This window comes from Leucopleurus acutus (genome assembly GCF_964270905.1).
Source record: "Leucopleurus acutus genome assembly, chromosome: 1".
NCBI classification, from domain to species: Eukaryota; Metazoa; Chordata; class Mammalia; order Artiodactyla; family Delphinidae; genus Leucopleurus; species Leucopleurus acutus.
In genome coordinates this window covers 201,208,446-201,234,073 of record NC_139142.1, presented here as the reverse complement: position 1 = coordinate 201,234,073, position 25,628 = coordinate 201,208,446, and the positions used below count along the sequence as shown (strand labels likewise).

Below are 25,628 nucleotides of genomic sequence, written 5' to 3'. Positions count from 1 at the left end.
GCAAAATTGTTGTATGTTATGGTAAATGTTTAACTTTATAACACACTGCCAAACAGTTTAAATGGTTTTATTGTTTTACTTTCCTACCAGCAATATATGAAAGTTCCATTCTAACACTTGTTCTTTTAATTTTTAATTTTAGCTATTCTGATGAATATACAATGGTATCTCATTGTTTTGGTTTGCATTTTTCTGATGTCTAATGATGTTGAACACCTTTTCCTGTGCTGCATTCATTATTTTCTTGTGCCTAGATTTTTAACTGGGTTGTCTTTTTAATGAGCTGTAAGAGTTTTATATATTCTGGCTACAAGTCATTTGTCAGGTATATGTATTGTGAATATGTTCTCTCTGTTTAAAGATCACCTTTTCATTTTCTTAACGATGTCTTTTGAAGAATAGAAGTTTTAAATTTTGATGGAGTCCCATTTGTCAGTTTTTCTTTTATGGTTCATCCTTTTTGGGCCCCAAGAAATTTTGCCTATCCCAAGTTCACGAGTATTTTCTCCTGTAATTTTTTCTTGAAGTTTTAGTCTTTTATATTTAGATCCATGATTCTTTTCAAGTTATTTTTATATCTAGAAGAAGTAAGAGTTGAGGTTAATGTTTTTACATTTAATATCCACGTGTTCCAGTACCATTTGTTAAAAAGACTATCCTTTCCCCATTGAATTAACTTGGCACAACTGTCAGAAATCAACTGACCATATATGTGTGGGTCTATTTCTGGATTCTCTATTCTATTCCATTGATATATATGTTTACCTTAGGCCAACACTACCTTGATCACCGCAGCTTTAAAGGAGGAGCTTTAAAAAGTAGAGGAAGTCTTGAAATTAGGTACTAAAAACCTTCCAATATTGTTCTTGTAAATACATTTTTTAGTTTTTATAGGTCCTTTGTATTTTGATATAAATTTTCAATTTCAATTTCTAATTTTTCATTGCTGGTATATATACATAAAACTGATTTTGTGTATCTACTCTGCGTCCTGCAAGCTTGCTAATAAATTCAATGACAAATTCTAGTGGCATTTTAGAGATTTCTTAGCATTTTCTCTATACATGATCATGCTGTCTGCAAATAAAGACCTTTTATTTCTACCTTGCCAATGTGTATGTCATTTGTTTCTTTTTATTGCCTGTTACACTGGCTGGGGCCTCCGTTACAGTATTAGATGCACATATGGAGGAGATGGGCATACTTGTCTTGTGTCCTGTCTTAGGAGGAAAGCACTCCATCTTTTGACTTTAAATAGGACTTCAGCTAGAAGTTACATGTAGATGTCTTTCGTCAGGTTAAGAAAATCCTCTTCTGTTTCTCGTTTCCTGACAGATTTTATCACAAATGGCTGTTGAATGTACTCCAATGCTTTCTCCTGTAACTACTGACAGGATCATATAGCTTTTTTCTGTTAAAGTGATGAACTTACGCTAGTGAATTTTCCAATGTTAAGCCAACCTTGCGTCCCTCGAATAAACTCATTTTTAATATCCTGCTGGATTTGACTTACTAATGGTTCGTTCACAAAATGTTTCACCTATGTTCAAGAAGGATATTTGTTTATAGTTTTCTTTTCTTGTAATGTCTTCACCTAGTTTTGATGTTAGCATAATGCTAGTGTCCTAAAATGAGTTGGGAAGAGTTTCCTTTTCATCTATTTTCTGAATTATTTCTCCTTCAAATGTTTGATAGAATTCATCAGTTAAAACATGTATGGGCCTGGAGTTCTTGGTTTTGGTTTGGTTTGTTTGTGTGGGAAGGTTTTTAAGCAGGAATATAACTTCTTTAATAGATACGGTGCTACTCTAATGTTATCCTTCTTCCGAAGTCAATTTCATTACATAATTTGTGCCTTCCAAGGAATGTATCCATTTCATCAAAGTCGTCAAACTTATGTACAAAAGATGTTTGTAATATTCTTTCTATATGTTTTTAATTTCTGTACAATCTGTTGTGATGTCCCCTCTTTCAATTCTGACATTATACTTAGTAACATGTGTTTCCTCTTTATTTTTGTTGATTAGGATAGCTAGAGGTTTAATCGTTTTCTCAACAAGCCTGCATTTGGTTTCCTCGTTTATCTGTTGTTTACCTGTTTTTCTATTTCATCAATTTCTGTTCTTTTGTTTACTATTTCCTTCCTTCTACTTACTTTCGTTTTAATTTGATCTTCTTTTTCTACCTTCTTAAGGTGGGCACTTAGATCATTTAAAGATTTGCCTAAACACTGCCTCACATATATCCCAGAAATTTTGATGTGTTTTTATTGTGATCCACTTCAAAACATCTTTTAATCACCCCTCCTTTTTTTTGACCAATGTGCTAGTTAGAAGTATGTGGTGTAATTACAAATGTTGAGGATTTTCCAGATATCTTTCTGATATTGATTTCTAGCTTAATTATATTGTGGTCATAGGATACACTCTGCATAATTTCCATCATTTTAAACTTAATGAGACTTGTTTTATATATTAGAAGATGGAGGGCTATCTTGGTGGATATTCCACGTGCACTTGAAAAGAATGCATATTCTGCTACTGGTGAGTGGAACGTTCTGTAAATGTCAGTGAAGTCAAGTTGGTTTACAGTGTTGTTATGTGCATCTATATCCTCCCTGATCATGTTTCAACTTTTTCCATCAATTACTGATATGGGTATTAAAATCTACAACTACAATTGAAGATTTGTCAGTTTCTTTTTTTTCAGTGCTATCAGTTTCTGCTTTGTGTATTTTTACAATGTAGTATTGTGGAATTTAAGGTTATTATTTCTTCTTGACAAATTGACCCATTTCTCATTATTATGAAGTGTCCCTCTTTAACCTTCTTAATATCACTTGTTATGAAGCCCACTCTGATATTACTATAGCCACTCCAGTTTTCTCACACTTCGTGCTTACATTGTATACATTTTACACCCTTTTGTTTCTAACCTATTTTGAAGGTTACCTTGGTTTTTTATCCAACTTGACAATCTTTGCCTTCTGATTAGAGTAGATCATTTACATTTAATGTGATTACTGATATGACTGAATGTTGTCCTACCATATTGTTACAAGTTTTCTATTTGTCCATCTAGTTTTGGTCCTTCTCCCCTTTTTTCCTGTCTTATTTTGGATTAGTTTTTAGGATTTCACTTCATATCCACCATTGGTTTCTTATTAGTTAAAACTCTTTTTTAGCTATTTTCGTGAATACTCTTTAGCTTAAGACAACCTACCTTCAAAAAATATTATACCACTTCATGTATAAGACCCTTATGATATGCTTCCTTTCCCCAACCCATTCTTTGAGCCATTGATGTCATACTTTTTTTTTTTTTTTTTTTTGCGGTACACGGGCCTCTCACTGTTGTGGCCTCTCCCGTTGCGGAGCACAGGCTCCAGACGCGCAGGCTCAGCGGCCATGGCTCACGGGCCCAGCCGCTCCGTGGCATGTGGGATCCTCCCGGACCGGGGCACGAACCCGTGTCCCCTGCATCGGCAGGCGGACTCTCAACCACTGTGCCACCAGGGAAGCCCTAATGTCATACATTTTACTTTTACGTACGTTATAAATCTCACTAGATAAACACTGTCATTATTTTTTATTTAAAGAGACATTTATGTTTTAAAGAAACTGAAACAGGGAGAAAAATTTTTTTTGTTTATCAACATATGAACCACTTTTAGCATTCTTTATCCCTTTGTATAGTCCAATTTCCACCTGATATCTTTTGCCTAATAAACTTCCTTCAATATTTCTTGTAATGTATATCTGCTGGTCATGAGTTGTCTCAGTTTTTGTCTAAAAAAGTTCTTATTTGGCCCTTATTCTTTTTCTCCTTTATTTTGTATTTTTACTGGCTGTAAAATCCTAGGTTGACAATTTTTCTAGCACTTGAAAATTGCTATTAAATTGCATCCTGGTTTGCATAGTTTCTGATGACAAGTCTGCTGCCATTCTTGACTTTATTCCTTTGTATGTAATACCTTTTTATTCCCTCTGCCTAATTTTAACATTTTTCTCTTTATCACTAATTTTCAGCAATTTTCTTGATGTACCGTGTGTGTGTGTGTGTGTGTGTGTGTGTGTGTGTGTGTGTGTTGTTTATCTTGCCTGGGCTCTGTTGAATTTCTTGGATCAACGGGTTTATATTTTCTTCAAATTTGGGGAAATTTCAGCCATTGATATTTTTCTCTTTCACCCTCCCTCTAAATTCTGAGACTACAATTACACTTATGCCCATGGTTATCATACTATAGGCAACCAAGGTGCTTTTCATCTTTTTCAACCTTTTTTCTCTCTATGCTTTTGGTTAAATTCTCACTATGTTTTCAAGTTCACTGAGCTTTTCTCCTGAAAGAGCTAATCTGCACTTAATCCCATCTAGTATAATTTTCGTTTCAGTTACTATATTTTTCTATCTCTGGCTGTTCCAATATTTTCTTTTTTCTATCTCCTATTTCATTCCTCATTATGTGTATGTACATGAGCCATATTTACAACAGCTGTTTTAAAGTACCTATCTGCTAGTTCTATCATCTCTGTCACTTCAGGGTCTATTTCTATTGGCTCCTGGTTATGGGGTTTTTCTCCTGCTCCTTTCTTCATCTAGTGATGTTTGACTGGATGCAATTCACTGTGAATTTTAAGTGGCTGAATGCTGGATTTCTTGTATTTGTTTAAACAGTGCTGAATTTCTAGCAGACAGTTGTTACTGTGGATTAACATGATTCTTTTGAGGCTTAGTTTTAAGCTCGTTCACGGCTTGTATAGAGGAACCTTTACTCTAGGGCTCAACCTTACAGTGACCTGGTACTTTTTCATTTCTCATGAGATGTCCTTTTGGGGGCTTCATCCTGTGCATGGTTTGGTGTTCAGCAGATCCTCAGGAGCCCCCCTACGGAGATTTCAGAAATACTTTCTCTGTCCAACACCCACCTCTCTAGGAAGGTGAGATTTCAAATGAATCAGGCTTTTCTATCCTGTCTCCTTGCTACTTCCTTCCCTGCTCCATAGTAAGAGTCAGGTACTTCACTTTTAAATTTGGTTATTGAACTTTAAACGCTGAAACGAGAACTGATCTCCCTCTAAGAAACCTACTGAGCATACCTTCCTAGGAGAGGGGGAGGGTAGATAAAGGGTATTTATTTAGATTCTTTTTTCCTTAGGATTGAATACAAAAAAATTTACAAAAATTGAATAGAAAAAAGTATTTATTTTGTTACCCTTATTCTTAAAAATACTTGTGCTTTATTATTTGTGTGGGTAGATACCTAAGTAAAGGCTTAAAATGAAGCCCCTCTAAACCATTAAATAGCTTATACATTTACGGAGAATAAAAGAAAGAGCAGATGTTTTAGGGGAGGTTGAAGAGAGGTAAGTTGGTGGTAGGAAGCAAATGTTTCCTCCAAGGCTAGGCTGTCATGAACTAAGTTGTAGTATATAGTTATCTGACAGTTGTATTAACATTAATAATCACAAACTAAATCTAGAAAATTATGCAGGCTCACTACTGAAAACTGGAAAAGGCCAAAAATATAAAGATGAAAATATATGCCATCTATAAATCTATCACTTAGAAGATAACAACTGTTAATATTTGGCATGTGTCCTCACAGAGTTTTGCTAAGCATATACATACATATGTATACACACATTGGGTGGGCCAAAAGGTTCATTTTTTTCTGTAAGATGGCTCCGGTAGTACTCAGCTGTCTTTAACTTCATTGGAAACAATTTTGTTGGACTGTATGTGACAGCTGTCATACCAGAGTGCATTTAAAAAAAGACTCATCAAAATTGGTGAATTTTTGTGTAGCCATTTTGATATCAAAGATGGAAGGAAAAAGAGCAACATTTTCGGTATATTATGCTTTATTATTTCAAGAAAGGTAAAAATGCAACTGAAACGCACAAAAAGATTTGTGCAGTGTATGGAAAAGGCCCTGTGACTGATCAAACGTGTCAAAAGTGGTTTGCGAAGTTTCGTGCTGGAGATTTCTCATTAGACAATGCTCCATGGTCGGGTAGACCAGTTGAAGTTGACAGCGATCAAATCGAGACATTAACTGAGAACAATCAACGTTATACCCCTGGGAGATAGCTGACATACTCTAAATATCCAAATCAAGCTTTGAAAATCATTCTCACCAGCTTGGTTATGTGAATCGCTTGGATGTTTGGGTCTCACATAAGCAAAAAAAACCCTTCTTGACCATATTTCTACATGCAGTTCTCTACGTTTTGAAACATAATGAAAACGTTCCATTTTTAAAACAAACTGTGATGGGCAATGACAACTGGATACTGTACAACAATGTGGAACAGAAGAGATCGTGAGGCAAGTGAAATGAACCACTACCAACCACACCAAAGGCCGGTCTTCATCCAAAGAAGGGGATGTTGTCTATATGGTGGAATTGGAAGGGAGTCCTCCATTATGAGCTCCTTCGAGAAAACCAAACGATTAATTCCAACAAGTACCGTTTCCAATTAGACCAACTGAAAGTGGCACTCGACGAAAAGTGTCCAGAATTAGTCAACAGAAAACACATAATCTTCCATCAGGATAACACAAGACCACATGTTTTTTTGATGACCAGGCAAAAACTGTTACAGCTTGACTGGGAAGTTCTGATTCATCCACCATATCACCAGACACTGAACCTTCAGATTTCCATTTATTTCGGTCTTTACAAATTCTCTTAATGGAAAAACTTTCAATTCTCTAGAAGACTGTAAAAGGCACGTTGAACAGTTCTTTGCTCAAAAAGATAGAAAGTTTTGGGAAGATGGAATTATGAAGTTGCCTGAAAAATGGCAGAAGGTAGCGGAACAAAAGGGTGAATACATTGTTCAATAAAGTTCTTGGTGAAAATGAAAAATGTGTCTTTTATTTTTACTTAAAAAACTGAAGGCACTTTTTGGCCCACCCAATATATACCTCACAGGACTGCCGTGAGGACTAAATTAGCTAAAACATACAAAGCGATTAGAACACAGTAAGCTATGTATGTGTTTACTCTCGTTATTAAGAGGAAAAACGAGTAACTAAAGAGGCTCTGAGTGGACCTGAGGCCATTTCAAGACCTGAACTTTCCAACATCATCTGCATATAGCTCAAATACCTCTTTAATTTGACAGAGAGAAGTGTACTACATTTGAGAACTGCTTTTCCCTTTATTGATTATTTCAATACTGGCTTTAAAGGAGTGTGGATATATTAGTCTTCTGCCAAGGTCAGGTGTAAAAATTAGTCTAACTGCCTCAGTGCCAGACACTGAGAAGCATGACACGTGTGCCATGATCATGTCACCTTCACCATCGAGAAGGTACCACTGGCCATCTCTCCTCCTAGGAGGATCCGTGGCTCAATTCAAAACAGGAATAACAACACAGGACATAATCCGAATGGTATGTTTTAGGTCAGCACAGCAGTTTTGTGTGAGGTCAAAGCGGTAATCAAGAAGAAGGAGTCAAATATTTGAAGAGATTATAGTTGAAAACGTCCATAATATGGGAAAGGAAATAGTCAATCAAGTCCAGGAAACGCAGAGAGTCCCATATAAGATAAATCCAAGGAGAAACACGCTGAGACACATATTAATCAAACTTTCAAAAAATAACACAACAAATAATACAACAAATAATATATAAGGGAATCGCCATAAGGTTAACAGCTGATTTCTCAGCAGAAACTCTGCAAGCCAGAAGGGAGTGGCAGGACATATTTAAAGTGATGAAAAAGAAAAACCTACAACCAAGACTACTCTACCCAGCAAGGATCTCATTCAGATTTGATGGAGAAATTAAAACCTTTACAGACAAGCAAAAGCTAACAGAAGTCAGCACCACCAAACCAGCTTTACAACAAATCCTAAAGGAACTTCTCTAGGCAGGAAACACAGAGAAGGAAAAGACCCACAATAACACACCCCAAACAATTAAGAAAATGGTAATAGGAACACACATATCGATAACCACCTTAAATGTAAATGGATTAAATACTCCAACCAAAAGACACAGACTGGCTGAATGGATACAAAAACAAGACCCATATATATACTGTCTACAAGAGAACCACTTCAGACCTAAGGACACATACAGACTTAAAGTGAGGGGATGGAAAAAGATATTCCATGCAAATGGAAAGCAAAAGAAAGCTGGAGTAGCAATTCTCATATCAGACAAAATAGACTTTAAAATAAAGACTATTACAAGAGACAAAGAAGGATACTACATAATGATCAAGGGATCAATCCAAGAAGAAGATATAAAAATTGTAAATATTTATGCACCCCACATAGGAGCACCTCAATACATAAGGCAAACACTAACAGCCATAAAAGGGCAAATTGACAGTAACACATTCACAGTAGGGGACTTTAACACCCCACTTTCACCAACGGACAGATCATCCAAAATGAAAATAAATAAGGAAACACAAGCTTTAAATGACACATTAAACAAGAGGGACTTAATTGATATTTACAGGACATTCCATCCAAAAACAACAGAATACACATTTTTCTCAAGTGCTCATGGAACATTCTCCAGGATAGATCATATCTTGGGTCACAAATCAAGCCTCAGTAAATTTATGAAAATTGAAATTGTATCAAGTATCTTTTCCAACCACAACGTTATGAGACTAGATATCAATTACAGGAAAAGATCTGTAAAAAATACAAACACATGGAGGCTAAACAATACACCACTTAATAACGAAGTGATCACTGAAGAAACCAAAGAGGAAATCAAAAAATACCTAGAAACAAATGACAATGGAGACAAGGCGACCCAAAACCTATGGGATGCAGAATAATGAAGTGATCACTGAAGAAACTGAAGAGGAAATCAAAAAATACCTAGAAACAAATGACAACGGAGACACGACAACCCAAAACCTATGGGATGCAGCAAAAGCAGTTCTAAGAGGGAAGTTTATAGCAATACAATACTACCTTAAGAAACAGGAAACATCCTAACCTTGCACCTAAAGCAATTAGAGAAAGAAAAACAAAAAAACCCCAAAGTTGGCGGAAGGAAAGAAATCATAAAAATCAGATCAGAAATAAATGAAAAACAAATGAAGGAAATGATAGCAAAGATCAATAAAACTAAAAGCTGGTTCTTTGAGAAGATAAACAAAATTGATAAACCACTAGCCAGACTCATCAAGAAAAAAAGGGAGAAGACTCAAATCAACAGAATTAGAAATGAAAAAGGAGAATTAACAACTGACACTGCAGAAATACAAAAGATCATGAGAGATTACTACGAGCAACTCTATGCCAATAAAATGGACAACCTGGAAGAAATGGACAAATTCTTAGAAATGCACAACCTGCCAAAACTGAATCAGGAAGAAACAGAAAATATGAACAGACCAATCACAAGCACTGAAATTGAAACTGTGATTAAAAATCTTCCAACAAACAAAAGCCCAGGACCAGATGGCTTCACAGGCGAATTCTATCAAACATTTAGAGAAAAGCTAACATCTATCCTTCTCAAACTCTTCCAAAATATAGCAGAGGCAGGAACACTCCCAAACTCATTCTACGAGGCCACCATCACCCTGATACCAAAACCAGACAAGGATGTCACAAAGAAAGAAAGCTACAGGCCAATATCACTGATGAACATAGATGCAAAAATCCTCAAGAAAATACTGGCAAACAGAATCCAACAGCACATTAAAAGGACCATACACCATGATCAAGTTGGGTATATTCCAGGAATGCAAGGATTCTTCAATATATGCCAATCAATCAATGTGATACACCAAATTACAAACTGAAGGAGAAAAACCGTATGGTCATCTCAATACATGCAGAGACAGCTTTTGACAAAATTCAACACCCATTTATGATAAAAACCCCGCAGAAAGTAGGCATAGAGGGAACTATCCTCAACATAATAAAGGCCATATATGACAAACCCACAGCCAACATCATCCTCAATGGTGAAAAACTGAAAGCATTTCCACTAAGATCAGGAACAAGACAAGGTTGCCCACTCTCACCACTCTTATTCAACATAGTTTTGGAAGTTTTAACCACAGCAATCAGAGAAGAAAAGGAAATTAAAGGAATCCAAATCGGAAAAGAAGAAGTAAAGCTGTCACTGTTTGCAGATGACATGATACTATACATAGAGAATCCTAAAGATGCTACCAGAAAACTACTAGAGCTAATCAATGAATTTGGTAAAGTAGCAGGATACAAAATTAATGCACAGAAATCTCTGGCATTCCTATACACTAATGATGAAAAATCTGAAAGTGAAATCAAGAAAACACTCCCATTTACCACTGCAACAAAAAGAATAAAATATCTAAAACCTACCTAAGGAGACAAAAGACCTGTATGCAGAAAATTATAAGACACTGATGAGAGAAATTAAAGATGATACAAACAGAGGGAGAAATATACCGTGTTCTTGGATTGGAAGAATCAACATTGTGAAAATGACTCTACTACCCAAAGCAATCTACAGATTCAATGCAATCCTTATCAAACTACCACTGGCATTTTTCACAGAACTAGAACAAAAAATTTCACAATTTGTATGGAAACACAAAAGACCCCGAATAGCCAAAGCAATCTTGAGAACAAAAAACAGAGCTGAAGGAATCAGGCTCCCGGACTTCAGACTATACAACAAAGCTACAGTAATCAAGACAGTATGGTACTGGCACAAAAACAGAAAGATAGATCAATGGAACAGGATAGAAAGCCCAGAGATAAACCCACGCACATATGGTCACCTTATCTTTGATAAAGGAGGCAGGAATGTACAGTGGAGAAAGGACAGCCTCTTCAATAAGTGGTGCTGGGAAAACTGGACAGGTACATGTAAAAGTATGAGATTAGAACACTCCCTAACACCATACAAAAATAAGCTCAAAATGGATTAAAGACCTAAATGTAAGACCAGAAACTATCACACTCTTAGAAGAAAACATAGGCAGAACACTCTATGACATAAATCACAGCAAGATCCTTTTTGACCCACCTCCTAGAGAAATGGAAATAAAAACAAAAATAAACAAATGGGACCTAATGAAACTTAAAAGCTTTTGCACAGCAAAGGAAACCATAAACAAGACCGAAAGACAACCCTCAGAATGGGAGAAAATATTTGTAAATGAAGCAACTGACAAAGGATTAATCTCCAAAATTTATAAGCAGCTCATGCAGCTTAATAACAAGAAAACAAACAACCCAATCCAAAAATGGGCAGAAGACCTAAACAGTCATTTCTCCAAAGACGATATACAGACTGCCAACAAACACATGAAAGAATGCTCAACATCATTAATCATTAGAGAAATGCAAATCAAAACTACAATGAGATATCATCTCACACCAGTCAGAATGGCCATCATCAAAAAATCTAGAAACAATAAATGCTGGAGAGGGTGTGGAGAAAAGGGAACACTCTTGCACTGCTGGTGGGAATGTGAATTGGTACAGCCACTATGGAGAACAGTATGGAGGTTCCTTAAAAAACTACAAATAGAAGTACCATATGACCCAGCAATCCCACTAGTGGGTATATATATATCCTGAGAAAACCATAATTCAGAAATAGTCATGTACCAAAATGTTCATTACAGCTCTATTTACAATAGCCAGGAGATGGAAACAACCTAAGTGTCCATCATCCGATGAATGGATAAAGAAGATGTGGCACATATATACAATGGAATACTACTCAGCCATAAAGAGAAATGAAATTGAGTTATTTGTTGTGAGGTGGATTGGACCCAGAGTCTGTCATACAGAGTGAAGTAAGTCAGAAGGAGAAAGACAAATACCGTATGCTAACACATATATATGGAATCTAAGAAGAAAAAAATGTCATGAAGAACCTAGGGGTAAGACAGGAATAAAGACACAGATCTACTAGAGAATGGACCTGAGGGTATGGGGAGGGGGAAGGGTAAGCTGTGACAAAGCGAGAGAGTGGCATGGACATATATATACTACCAAACATAAAATTGATAGCTAGTGGGAAACAGCTGCATAGCACAGGGAGATCAACTTGGTGCTTTGTGACCACCTAGAGGGTTGGGATAGGGAGGGTGGGAGGGAGACGCAAGAGGGAAGAGATATGGGAACATATGTATATGTATAACTGATTCACTTTGTTATAAAGCAGAAATTAACACACCATTGTAAAGCAATTATACTCCAATAAAGATGTAAAAATAAATAAATAAATAAGAAAATCTGAATAAAGCATGGACTTTAGTTAATAAAAAAAGAAATGAAGGAAACCATAGCAAAGATCAATAAAACTAAAAGGTGGTTCTTTGAGAAGATAAACAAAATTGATAAACCATTAGCCAGATTCATCAAGAAAAAGAGAGAAGACTCAAATCAATAGAATTAGAAATGAAAAAGAAGAAGTAACAACTGACACTGCAGAAATACAAAGGATCTACAAACAATAAATGCTGAAGAGGGTGTGGAGAAAAGGGAACACTCTTGCACTGTTGGTGGGAATGTAAATTGATAAAGTCACTATGGAGAACAGTATGGAGGTTCCTTAAAAAAATAAAAATAGAACTACCATACGACCCAGCAATCCCACTACTGGGCATATACCCTGAGAAAACCATAATTCAAAAAGAGTCATGTACCACAATGTTCATTGCAGCTCTATTTACAACAGCCAGGACATGGAAGCAACCTAAGTGTCCATCGACAGATGAATGGATAAAGAAGATGTGGCACATATATACAATGGAATATTACTCAGCCATAAAAAGAAATGAAATTGAGTTATTTGTAGTGAGGTGGATGGACCTAGAGTCTGTCCTACAGAGTGAAGTAAGTCAGAAAGAGAAAAACAAATACCGTATGTTAACACATATATATGGAATCAAAAAGAAAAATGGGTCTGAAGAACGTAGGGGCAGAACAGGAATAAAGATGCAGACGTAGAGAATGGACTTGAGGACACGGGGAGGGGGAAGGGTAAGCTGGGACGAAGTGAGAGAGTGGCATGCACATATATACACTACCAAATGTAAAATAGCTAGCTAGTGGGAAGCAGACACATAGCACAGGGAGATCACCTCGGTGTTTTGTGACCATCTAGAGGGGTGGGATAGGGAGGGTGGGAGGGAGACGCAAGAGGGAGGGGATATGGGGATATATGTATACGTATAGTTGATTCACTTTTTGATACAGCAGAAATTAACACACCATTGTAGAGCAATTATACTCCAATAAAGATTTTTTAAAAATAATAATATCCGTTGAAAAAAAAAAGAGAAGAAGGAGTCAAATCTAAAAGACAGAGGTCGCTCTAATGGGAAAGAGGGGAGCAAAGTCAGAAGCCTGGAGAAGACAGGGAAACCAGAGAGATTCTAGGTGGAAACATGTTACAGAGTTCAGGCCTTCCTTAGAGGCAGAACGGTGTCTTCATTAGAACGCTGATTTCACATAGTGCGCCAGCATATGCACGGGGGCGGGCTGACCGGACCCTGGCGCTACAGGCACCTGTGTCAGGCTGCGGGCGATCTTTAAATGTGTCATCCTATTATTTAGGCGCTAGTTACCAGAGCAATCAAGTATAAAGTACTTTAGTATCACAGAGTGCCTGAAAATCATTCCTTCCTATATCACTAATTCCAAGTTCCACAGTTCAGTTGTTATAAGAAACTGGAATCTGCATTAATAGACTTTCTGGGGTCTAACTAAAAGCGCTTGTAACTTAAAGTTCTCTATTATTTAAATCCTATTTTTGTCCTTCCAAGAGAAGAGAAGGGAATGGCTGGATCACCGTCGATGACACAGGGAAGCACAGTGAGTCCTTCTCAAAGCGCTTCTGGCATCAGAATAGGATGAACTTTCCATTTCTAGCAAACTCTGACCAAAGGCCATTTCCAAATATCATGCTCTTTACTTCTAAGACTCAGTACACTTTTGTTTAATAACTAAAATCTATTACAGAATTTGTGTATGTGTGTATTATTTATTTCAGACCTAATATCAATCTAAATAAATTTTAAATTGAAAAATGAAAGAAAGAAAAATGCCTCCAAGGAAACGCCTTAGCTGAGGACTTTGCCCACCTGAGTACCTCGACAGGAGCTCTTCTTTCACCTCAAATGCTGGGAACTTCACCTAGAAGTTCACCTTTATAATTTATGGATGAAAGCTTCCCAATACAAAGACAGGAGGAGTCGTCTGAAAAAAGAAGATTCTGAAAACGGATATAATCTCAGAGTTGGGGAGACCAGCTCTGGCGAGAAAAACCACTCTCCCCTCCCCCACTCCAGCCCATCTTCCTCTGCAACACCCCAGGAGGTAGATCAGCCTCCAGTTGACACCGTCAGTGACAAAGAACCCACTGTCCTCTGCAGCAGCCCGTCTATTTATATGCAGATGTCACTGTTACCAACTTATTCCTTCTACTGCTTATAGAATGTTCTCTCTCCTCAGAAACCTCTCTCTCTGCAACTTCTCCCCATCAATTCTAGCAACGTCTTTCTGCAGCTCTGCATCTCCAGGCCCTCTCACGCTTGAGAGCAATTCAAATTACAGAAACTTGGAACAACGAGACTGCAAAACTTCTAGGGTGACCTCTGACCTCTCCCACTACACGTGCTACAGAGCCTCAGAAATGTACTTTTCTCTCTAAATCTACCTCCACTGGCACCAGGTTAAAAGCTGAAATGGCCAGGATGAGGGTATAGGGTAGGGGGTAGGAGGGATTTAGCCAATTCCGAATGGACTTGGAGAATTTGAGGGACAGCAAGAAAGCAACTGTGGCTATAGCGCCACATGAGCGCACAGAGAACGGCGGGCGAAAAGGCAGCAGGGAGAACATGCAGGGCCTGGTAGAACGGGGTGAGAAGTTTATCCTGAGTGTAGTGGGCAGACACTGCAGGGTTGTGAACAGGGAAAGGACAGGAACTGTTTAGCATTAAAACTCAAACAAACGAAACAAAACAAAACAAAACCTACTTTCGCTGCTATATGGAGCACGGACTAGAGATGAGGAAGGCCAGCGAGGAGACTATTGCTGTCATCTAGGTAACTTACAGTGGTGATTATAAGTTACATTATATAATTATACTAGAGTAGCAGTGGGGGCAAGGAAGACATCTAAGCCCCCCGATAGACTGGATGTGGGTTACGAAGCAAAGAGGAAAGTCAAAGATGACTTCTAGGTTTTGGCCCGAGCAACTGAGTGGACCACTGAGTAAGCGGAGGGCATGTCTGGGGAAGAGAGACCAGGCGTCCCGCTGCACATACGTAAGTCTGAAATGCTTACTGGGCTTCTGAATAGAGACGTTGGATAGGCAGACGGATAGGAGCCTGGAGCTCATCGGAGAGATCAAGGCAAAGAAATAAACTGGGGGGGACACACGGTATTTAAAGTGAGGGACGCATGAGATCACATAGAGAATAAGCAGCGAAGGCAACCAAAGACTGAGCCCTGAAGGACACCAACCGTCAGAGACCACGAAGAAGAGGACACCGAGAAGGAGAGTTTGTAATCCTGCGTGCGTTTTACGCTTTCAAGTATAAGAAGGACTGGAGATTTAGGGCCACAGAAAGACATGGCTAGAACTGACGGGGAAAAGCTTCAGAGAGAGTGGTTTCTGCCCATTGTAACAAGCACTATGATGTGTAAGTTGGCAACATTCTCATTCTTCCTCAAAAAGCAACTGGGAGTATTTTATATCTACAAAGTACAAAACCCACAGCCAGACGTCATAATCTTCTTCAAAGACCACCTTTCAGAGTCACGTGCAACTCTCCTTCTGCCTCCTGGCCAGCTGACGGAGTCTGGAGAGCTCCATTTCACATGCCCGCTGCTCAGTTACCCCGTCCCTGGCCTCTGGCATGGGTCCTGGCTTCTGGATCCAAGTTCTCACCCCCACTAACAGCTTGCAGTTGCCCAGCGCCGACCAGGAGGCACGCTGAGATCACGCTCCCCAGAGCTGCCAAGAGTTCCTGGCGTCTGATCAATGAAGCACACAATGCGTGACTGTTCGGCAATTCATCAGGTGACAGAGAACAACTGACGTGCTTGGGAACCAGAGGATGAGCCAGGGCACGGCTGCGACGGGCAGCAGAGACTCCACTCCAGGCCCACTACCCCGGGGGGAGTCCGCTCTAGGTCACCCGGTATGATCAGACATCCTTTTACCCAGAAGAGTTGTTGTAATCTGAAGTTGACCGTGTGTCCACAGACTCAGGATTCCCTGGAAGCTGGCAATACCAGGAACTAAACTGTAGGTACTGCACACCGTGGCAATCGGCTCTTTCTGCCCCACACCTTCAGGGCTGCCCTGGAGACATCTGTTACCCTCCAGCCTCATCTATGATGGGAGTTCCAAACTAGCTCATAGGTGTTTGTGAAGATTAAATGAGATCACTGTAAACAAAGTGCCTGGTACATAGAAAGCGCTCAGTGCCTATTAGCGACCGCCATTTATACTTTAGGTGACCCTAAAGTAACAGCCAGCCAGCTGAGTGGTAAAGCATGTCTCCAGAAACAACACTTGCAAGGCTCTTCGAGCACAGAAGAATAAAAAGCTTTTTTGCTTGATTTTATGTGTGGACCATAATTTGATCAATGGAATTTCAACTTGTCCTGAAAAAATGCTCCTCCCTTTTTCTAAACTTTCCTACCAAGGCTGGCACAATTATGCTACGTCACTAAGAAGTAAAGATATCAATCTCACGCCAATAGAATTTACAACACCAATTCTGAACAAATATCATCCAAGCCTAACAACTATCCTGCAGAAGTCACTCAGGCCTGGGTCTGCTGTTTAAACGCCTGTATCCTTTAAGCGGAATCTACTTCTATTTCCCTTCATGAAATTTAAGTTTAACTAAAATCACTACAGTTGGCAGCAGCAGCAGGAGACCATTTAAAGGCCGGCAGGGCTATTTTACTTTTATTAATGACAAGTTATGTAATAGTTCAGCAAACTACGGAGCTCCCTTCTTATAGTCTTTTAATATTTATAGAAATTTAAAAGAGTTATACTGCCAGAGTTCATTTTGGAAACTGACAATTTCAATTATCTGACAGCAATCAATTATTTCAGCTCAACTACAGAAATGGCTCTTTAACGAGAGGTCAGCTGAGTCCAGCGCCTGACCTAGAAGCTCAAGTAGATGTGACTGAACAAAACCACCCTAAAAGGGTCTCAACTCCAAACCACTGAGTCACATCACTGGCCTTTTTGCCCCGAACAGTACGTCAAAGAAAAGAAAAGAAAAAGAAAAAAGCGGTACACTGGGAACCGTGGAAAGGGCCTGCTTATGTTAACAGAAAGAGCAGTACTAAACCACCAAAGAACACACAAGTACCTTAAAGGAATCAAAGAGCAAGTCTGTAACCGAGCTCAAGGAGATGTTCATGGACACCAGGCCAATGTCGAGAAAATGAAATCCCACGCCTCCCATGAACTGAAAAGTGAAACCTATCGTCACATATTTCCCTGCGTCTCTAATGCACGGCATCTGGGTTTTTCTAAAGGTAATTAATTATTTTGATTTTTCAAACTGTTACACAGAAAAGCTACTTCTAAACTATAATTTTCAAATAAGTCTCGATTTTTTTTGGCTTTAAAGAAAAATTTTTACTTTGGAATAATTTTAGATTTACAGAAGAGTTCCTGTATTCCTTTCACCAAACTCCACCTAAAGTTAACATCTTACACTACCATGGTACATTTGTCAATACTGAGAAACTGACACTGGTACATTTACTATTAACTAAGCTATCAACTCTACTTGGGGCTCACCTGCTTTTCACTGATGTCTTTTTTCAGTTCTAAGATACAATCCAGGGCACCACTTTGCATTTAACGATTTTTTTAGGGCTTTAACTTTTGAAATATGCCTCACTTGTTTCTCTTATTGGCAATGTTCTCTGTATAATTATTCTACAAAATAAACCTAGAACTCCCTGGAAAATATGATTTATTGGATACCAGAGAATGTTACATTACATTCACGTAAACACGGTATTTCTACCATTTTTACTGAGGAGAAAAAGAGGTAAATCACTGAAGTAAGATATACTCCATTGTCTACTTTGTCAGGAACCTATGAGATCAAATCATCTAATGTTTCAGAAATATCTCTTCAAAAAATGCTTGTCACTTACCTATCTCCCAAGGCTCCAGTAAAGAGTCATAAGATGTATGGTAAATCCTTTTAATTTAATCCTGTAATAGAATATAAAGTATTATCATAATCATATTCAGATAATCCATTTTTATCAAATATATGTTAACAACTGTATTCCTTTCATTCCCAAATTTTAAAACTTATTATATGATATTTTATTAAGCTAACAAAAGAACTAATTTAAGGAAGAACAATACCATAAATTTATTACATGTCTTTAAAAATGTTTAAAAATGAAGGCATGCAAAATTTAATACAAGTTTTAAATAAACAGAAAATGTTCTAGAAAGAAGGAAGTGCTACAATGAATAAAACTGACTAATAAGAATGTTTCACATTCTTTTCCACGTGCGTAATGCTGTGGAAATTACTAAGTAGTCACAAACAAGTGAATCACATTGAGGGCACAGCCTTGTGAGGGGAAAACAGTAATCAGGAATTTGGGGTCAGGAGATTTTTGAAAAGACACGTGTCTGGTAAAGCGACCATGTGTGTCAGTTTGACTGAGACAGTCTCAACTTAGGTCCATTGTCACAGTGTCCCCACCCCCGCAATTTATTATTTGTCCTGGATTCTCCACTTTCTAGCGATTTTTTTTAACGAGAGTGTTATAATAAGCCGGAACATTTACTTCCAGGCTGTGCCCGGATCTTGGTGAGTGCTGTGAGATACACGCGCAGTGAATCCAATTGTCAATTTAACCTGTGGTTAAATGTGAAAGACCTCTCTCTGGATGGGCTATAACTGACACCTCGTTCTCAAAGTCAGCACCCAAACCATGGGCAGAAAAAGGAAGTGCACTTGGACAGGAGAGGCCGAGGGACAGCTAAATCCTGCAGTCTTCGGTGGAGGTGGAAAAAATATTCAAAATGCTGCTGCCCCAACTATGAGTAGCTCGAAGATACCAATTTCAGAAAAGCAGATGAAGAAGATGCTTTATATATTATTCTATAAAGCATGACTTTTCATTTAGATCAAATGACTAGTCTTTAATCTTGCTCAGTTCTGATTACAAAGTGTCTTGTTTACATAGTTAAAATTAAGGGACAGCTGTTATTTTGTTGGCTCTATTAGCAGAAGAAGTTTACACTTAAGTCATGCCAGCTTTCTATCAGTGTCAAGAGATACATTAAATAGAAATCAGTTAATTCCAATAATGGGTTGATAGTTTTCATCCAATTCATGGAATCAAAGTAAAGCTTTTGGAGGTTCATTCTGTACTATGTGATATGCCTGACATTGCTGTAGCTGCTGTTTAAACTCAGGAAGTTCAACAACAATGATGCAATTATAGTCAGTTTTCATTAACTGCAGCAATGAAGTTCTATAAGGTCACCATGAACACTGAATTAGCAAATACCAAAGTACTGCTCTTAAAGGAGAAACAGAGTTAGGTTCCTGGGAGCCTCTGGCTACAACTTCTTCAACTGGTCCAACATAACCTTGCGTTACGTGTCTTTCTGTATAAAGACGCTATATTTAATATATATTACCGGTTCATTAACACTGAACTCACAGTCCATCGCACCAACTCATGCCTGAATAAAGCTTACTTAAGACACGTATTTTCTCTGTAAAATACAACACGTCACGACCTTCCTGCACTTAGGAACAATATACAATATACTATGCTGGGAGTCACTGTAAACAGTGAAATCACCAACAAGAGGCACAAAAATACAAAGAAAAGTGGCACCACAAAAAGGATACTTGTTTAGAGTTTGAAAGCTGAAAGAAGAAAGCCTTGCTTTACCTCAGCTGGGAACAAGTGTGTTAAGCAATCCAAATTTCCTGTTCCTCTGCAAATGGCCCTAAATGACTACAAAAGGACCAAGAATACCGATTTGGGGGTTACAAATAAATTTTTGTGAGTAGGGAGAATTCGCAAAATGGAATCTATAAATAATGAGGATAGACTATATTTGATTGTACAGAGATACACAAATACAAACTTTGGTCAAGCACAGAATCACAGAGTAAAAAACAATGGTCTTACTAATTTTAAAAAGTACGGCACAGAAATAAACTTGGACATGGTTGTGATTCACATATAATTCACAACTGTACCACGTGAACGGCAAAATATGACCAAAGTAGAAGCAAACACGTCCCACAATTACATCCACCAAAGATGTGACAGTCTAGCAATCACAACTGACAAATATTTAAACACACACACACACACACACACACACACAGAAACTGTCACTCGTGTGACAAAGATAACGTTGAATAAAAAAAAAATACTACTCCGGGCTTCCCTGGTGGCGCGGTGGTTGAGAGTCCGCCTGCCGATGCGGGGGACACGGGTTCGTGCCCCGGTCCGGGAAGATCCCACATGCCGCGGAGAGGATAGGCCTGTGAGCCATGGCCGCTAGGCCTGCGCGTCCGGAGCCTGTGCTCCGCAACGGGAGAGGCCACAGCAGTGAGAGGCCCACGTACCGCAAAAAAAAAAAAAAAAAAAAAAAAATACTACTCCAACATGGCAGTACCTGTTTTCTCTTGTTGCTACATATCTTAGAAATCCTGGAGGCTTTTAAGACTCACTTAGTAAAATCATCAATAGCATTGAAATTTTTTCAGCTGAGCACTCTAAATCTTGGCTTCATTTTGTTCAGTCAGTTGGAAATCTTTAATTCAGATTTAATTTATACAGAGAACCAGTTTTTTTACTTAGATAAGTTTATACTTTGTACCAGGATGAAATGGACTTCCAAATGCTTACAATCTAGCAGCATCTAAATTTGGTAAAATGGGGGACTTCCCTGGCAGTCCAGTGGTTAAGACTCCATGCTTCCACTGCAGGGGGCGCAGGTTCAATCCCTGGTCAGGCAACTAAGATCCCGCGTGCCGTGCAGTGCGGCCAAAAATAAATGAATAAAAATTTTAAAAATTAAAACAAAAAAAAAATCTGGTAAAATGTTCAGAAGACTTCTAAATAAATACAACTTATCTGACAAGCTTTCTCTTGTAAAAATGTCATTGAATAAAGGTACTCTAAATAGAGTGAAAAGACAGTACCTGTGAAAATATATGGGCTGGAATATTTCCCTGTTAAACTACTAAAAAAAAAAATCAAAATTTAGAATGACCTCAATTTAGTAGAATTTGCTTTGAACTTACCAGGTACCTTAGTATCTATACAGATATTATATTCTCAAATTTAAAGATTATGATTTACAGCAATTAGTAACTACTGAAAAGAATCAAGTTTCAAGTTTAGTAATCATAAAATGAAACTTTGAAGACTATAATTTTACGAAACAATTAAAAACAATACAACTGTGTTTCAAAACTACATTCCTTTCAGAAACATACAGAGACCCAGTACTACAGACAAATTATGACTAAGAAACTAAATAATGTATGTGGGCTTCTACTGAGAATTCTATTTATGGTCTTTTTAAAGTTGAAAAAACTCAGTATGAAATAATTTTGTTGTGATGTTTGTTGTGATGTTTTGGGGTTTTTTTAAATATTAACATGGAAATATGTTAACATTTTTCAGAAATAAACTTGTTTTTAAAATACAATAAAAATAAATATGTTAGTCAACAAATAAAATTATACAATTTTATTATTTTTCAGTAATTCTGATTCTCAAAAGAGTCTCAGTTTGGGCAATAAATTAAATGGTTAACCTGACCTTGGTGGTTAATTTTATGTGTCAACTTGGCTGGACTACGGTGCCCAGCTGGTTGGTCTGGCACTAGTCTGTGTGTCTCTGTGGCAGTCCCCGTGGGTGTGATAACATTTACAATCAGTTGACTCTCAAGCAGATCGCTCTCCATAATGTGGTGGGCCCCAACCAATCAGCTGAAGGCCTTAAGAGCAAAGACGGAACCTTCCCGAGAAAGAAGCAATTCTGCCTCAAGACTGCAACACAGAAACCTGCCTGAGTTTCCAGTCTGCTGGGCTGCCCTGCAAATTTTGGACTCAAGACTACATCATCAACGTTCACCTAAAATTTCTGCCTGCTGGCCTACTCTACAAATTTCACACTTGCCAGCTCCCACAATCATGTGAGCCAGTTCCTTAACATAAAAACGAACTCTCTCTCCCTATCTATCTATCTAGCTAGTATATCCTATTTTTCTATCTTTCCATCCATCTATCTATAGTGCATCCACAAAAGCTGTGATAGCATACATAGATATATCTCCTGCTAGCTGTATTTCTCTGCACAACCTGACTAATACACTAGGTAACAGAGATTAGGAAGTATCAAGCATCTCCCCCCAATGGAAGCTGCTCCCTGACAAGAGCAGAAAATGAAAGAGTTTTATTTTAGGAAGTATGCAATTACATCATTAACAGTACCTTTAAAGAAGAAGAAAAACCCAGATTTGGGGGCCATGCCTTCCTATACCGGAATGACACCACGTAACCCAACAATCCAGCTTTTAGAGAACAAGGTTGTGTCTCTTCCTCCTTTGTAGCAGGGAGTCTGAGAAAGAGAAGGTGCTCTAAAATGTTGCTAAGCAAACATTTCATTTTGCTAAACAAACAATGTCTCAGAAGACACTGCCAGTCCTAAATGCTGTAAAGATGGTGAGAGTATAAGCAAAAGTATGCTTTTTAATGTTTTCAGTAGTATTACTGTTGTCATTCTGAGACTACTGCATGTGTAATATGGGATAAAAATAAATGAATAATTATGGGATTTTCTAATTCTATAATCACTTGTGTCTTTGAAAAACCAGGATTCTTGGCACAGAGAAAAGGAGATATAGAAGGAAGATTCAAATACACTGTAGTCTAGAGTTTTAATTGGAAGCATCAATATGACCTTGTGAGGTATTTTATTTTATCTTAAATATGTGCATATATTTCTTAACTCTGATTACAGAAAAGGCCTACAAACAAAGGCCAATCCAGCATCATTGAGCATCCCTTAGAGACCAGAGCTTCTTAGAGAAATGGCTAATTCTAGGACTCAGGAGCCAATCTCAAAAGGCTCCCACTGGCCAAAGATGGAATAATTTGAGCTTCATTAATGATAATAACTGAAATGGATTAAAACCCATCAAATGTTTAATTCTAAGAGTTCAAAATTTTTTTAATAATTGGTCATCTTCAAGAGATGACAGAGAACCAATTAATCATTCTTAAAAACTATTAAATCAAAGAAAAAGCTCAAGGATTTATCCTGCCTTTCCTTTATGAACCGTATGACTGGGTAATACCTAAACTCTTTCAACTACAATAGCACTCTTCAAGCCACATGCACGTCTAATGGTAAAGAGTAAAATTCTAACTGGCTAGGAGGGTATAAGCCCAGCCTTTAACCAATGAGTGGCTTATCTGACCAAGGGGTAACCCTTGGGTAGTAAAGATAAAAGAAAAAACAAGAAAATAAATTTGAGTAGAGACATCCAATGTTGTCCACTGGAGGTAACAGCTTTCACACAGTCAGTTCATCCAAGTCACTAAAAATATATATAAATAACCAAGCAAACAGTATTAACCCCCATTCCCAGGGTGATCACTACACAGAGTTGCTACATGTTATTTAAAATGCCCGGTTTTCAACAAATATTGCAAAATGTGCAAAGAAGCAGCAATCCCATTTTCAGGAAAAAAAGGCAGGCAACACAAACTGATTCTAAAGGGGCCCAGATGTTAGACTTAACAGAGACAGACTTCAAATCAGCTATTCCAAATAAGTTCACAGAACTAAAGGAAACCATGGATAAAGAATTAGAGAAAAGTATAATGACAATGTTTCAGCAAATAGAGAATATCAATAAAGATAAGGAAATTACAGAAAAAAAGCAGCAAATAGAAATTTTGGAATTGTACAATAACTGAAAAAGTACAATAACTGAAATGGAAAATTCACTATAGGAGCCCAAGAGTAGACATGAACTGGAAGAAGAAAGAATCAGAGTGCTTGAAGATACATTGATAGAGATTATATACAATTTGAAGAATGGGAAGAAAAGAAGAATGAAGAAACATGAACAGAGCACCACAGAAAAAGAGAAAGGCACAGAACAAAGATTTAAATAATGGCTGAAATCTCCCCAAATTTGATGAAAAACATTAGTAATCTACACATCTAAGAAGTTCAACAAACTCCAAACCAGATAAATATAGAGATCCACACCCAGACAAAATATAATCAAAATGTTGAGAAGCAAAGAAAAAAATCTTGAAATCAGCAAGAGAAAAATGACTCATCACATACAAGGAACCCCAATAAGACTGACAGCTGACTTCTCATCAGAAGCAGAGGAAACTAGGAGGTAGTAGGACTGAATATTCAAAATGCTGAAGATAAAAAACTGTGAATTAAGAATCTTACATCCAGCAAAACTATCTTTCAACCACGAAGGTGGAACCAAGACATTCCCAGAAAAACAAAAACTGAGAGAATTTGTTGCTAGGAGATCTGCTTTATAAGAAATACTGAAAAGAGTTCTTCAGGTTGAAAGCAAATGACACCAAACAGTAGTTTGAATGCATACAAAAAACAGACTGCCAAGAATTATGTACATAATTACAAAAGAGACTACAATTGCATACTTCTCTCCCGTCTCTTAACTGATTTACAGAGCAATTCAATGAAACAGTATGCATACAAGTGTATTGTTGGGCTAATAACAACATGTAAAATTTTATGTATTTGATGATAGTAACACAGAGGAAGCAGATGAGAGCAAACCTGCCTTGTGCTGGAGTAGGGAAATAACACCAGATGGTAACTGAGACCCACAGAATATATGAGGTGGATGAAAAGTAGAAAAGTTAATATAACTAACTCCATAAATATGCACCTGCTCTCCTTTCTTCTCTCAGCTTCTTTAAAAGACTTACATAAAAGAAAAACTATAATAATATATTGTTGGGTTTCTACAATATATAGACGTAATATAGATAACAGTAGTAGCAAAAAAAACAAGGAGAGAGAAATAGAGCTATACAGGAGAGGAGTTTCTTAATTTTGCTGAAGTAGGTAAAAATCAGAAGTAGATTCTCTTAAGCTGAGAGCTATATTGTAAGCCCTAGAGCAAACACTAAGAAACTAATTCAAAATGTATAATTTAAAAATTATTAAAGGAGTTAAGATACCACACTGGAAGAGATTCACTTATTTCAAAAGAGGACAGTAAAAAAAAAAAAAAAAGAACAAAAGAAGGCATAAGACCTGTGGAAAACAAAAAGCAAAGTGGCAGGTGTAAATCCAACCATATCAATAATATTAAATGTGAATAGACTAAACAATCCAATCAAAAGGCAAAGATTATCAGAGGGTATTTTTAAAAACCCAACTGTATACTGTCTACAGGAGACGGTAGGTTCAATGATACAAATAGGTTGAAAGTAAAAGGATAGAAAGTGACACACGATGAAACAGCAACTGTAAGAAAATCAGCCAAAATGGGCGGTAAAGCTACAAGAACAACAGAGGAAGAAGAACTGAAAGAATAAATAAACAATTCAAAAATGATAATAGACT

At 37.6% G+C, this 25,628-nt stretch overlaps 1 protein-coding gene across 1 annotated transcript in view; it reads right to left on the bottom strand.

Moving 5' to 3' along the window:
• Positions 1 to 25,628, bottom strand: part of ZNF438 (zinc finger protein 438) — a 167,776-nt gene that overhangs the window by 112,559 nt on the left and 29,589 nt on the right. The window contains exon 2 of the mRNA XM_082847858.1: positions 18,144 to 18,204. The gene's annotated coding sequence lies outside the window, so the exon portion shown is untranslated. The remainder of the gene's footprint in view (positions 1 to 18,143; positions 18,205 to 25,628) is intronic.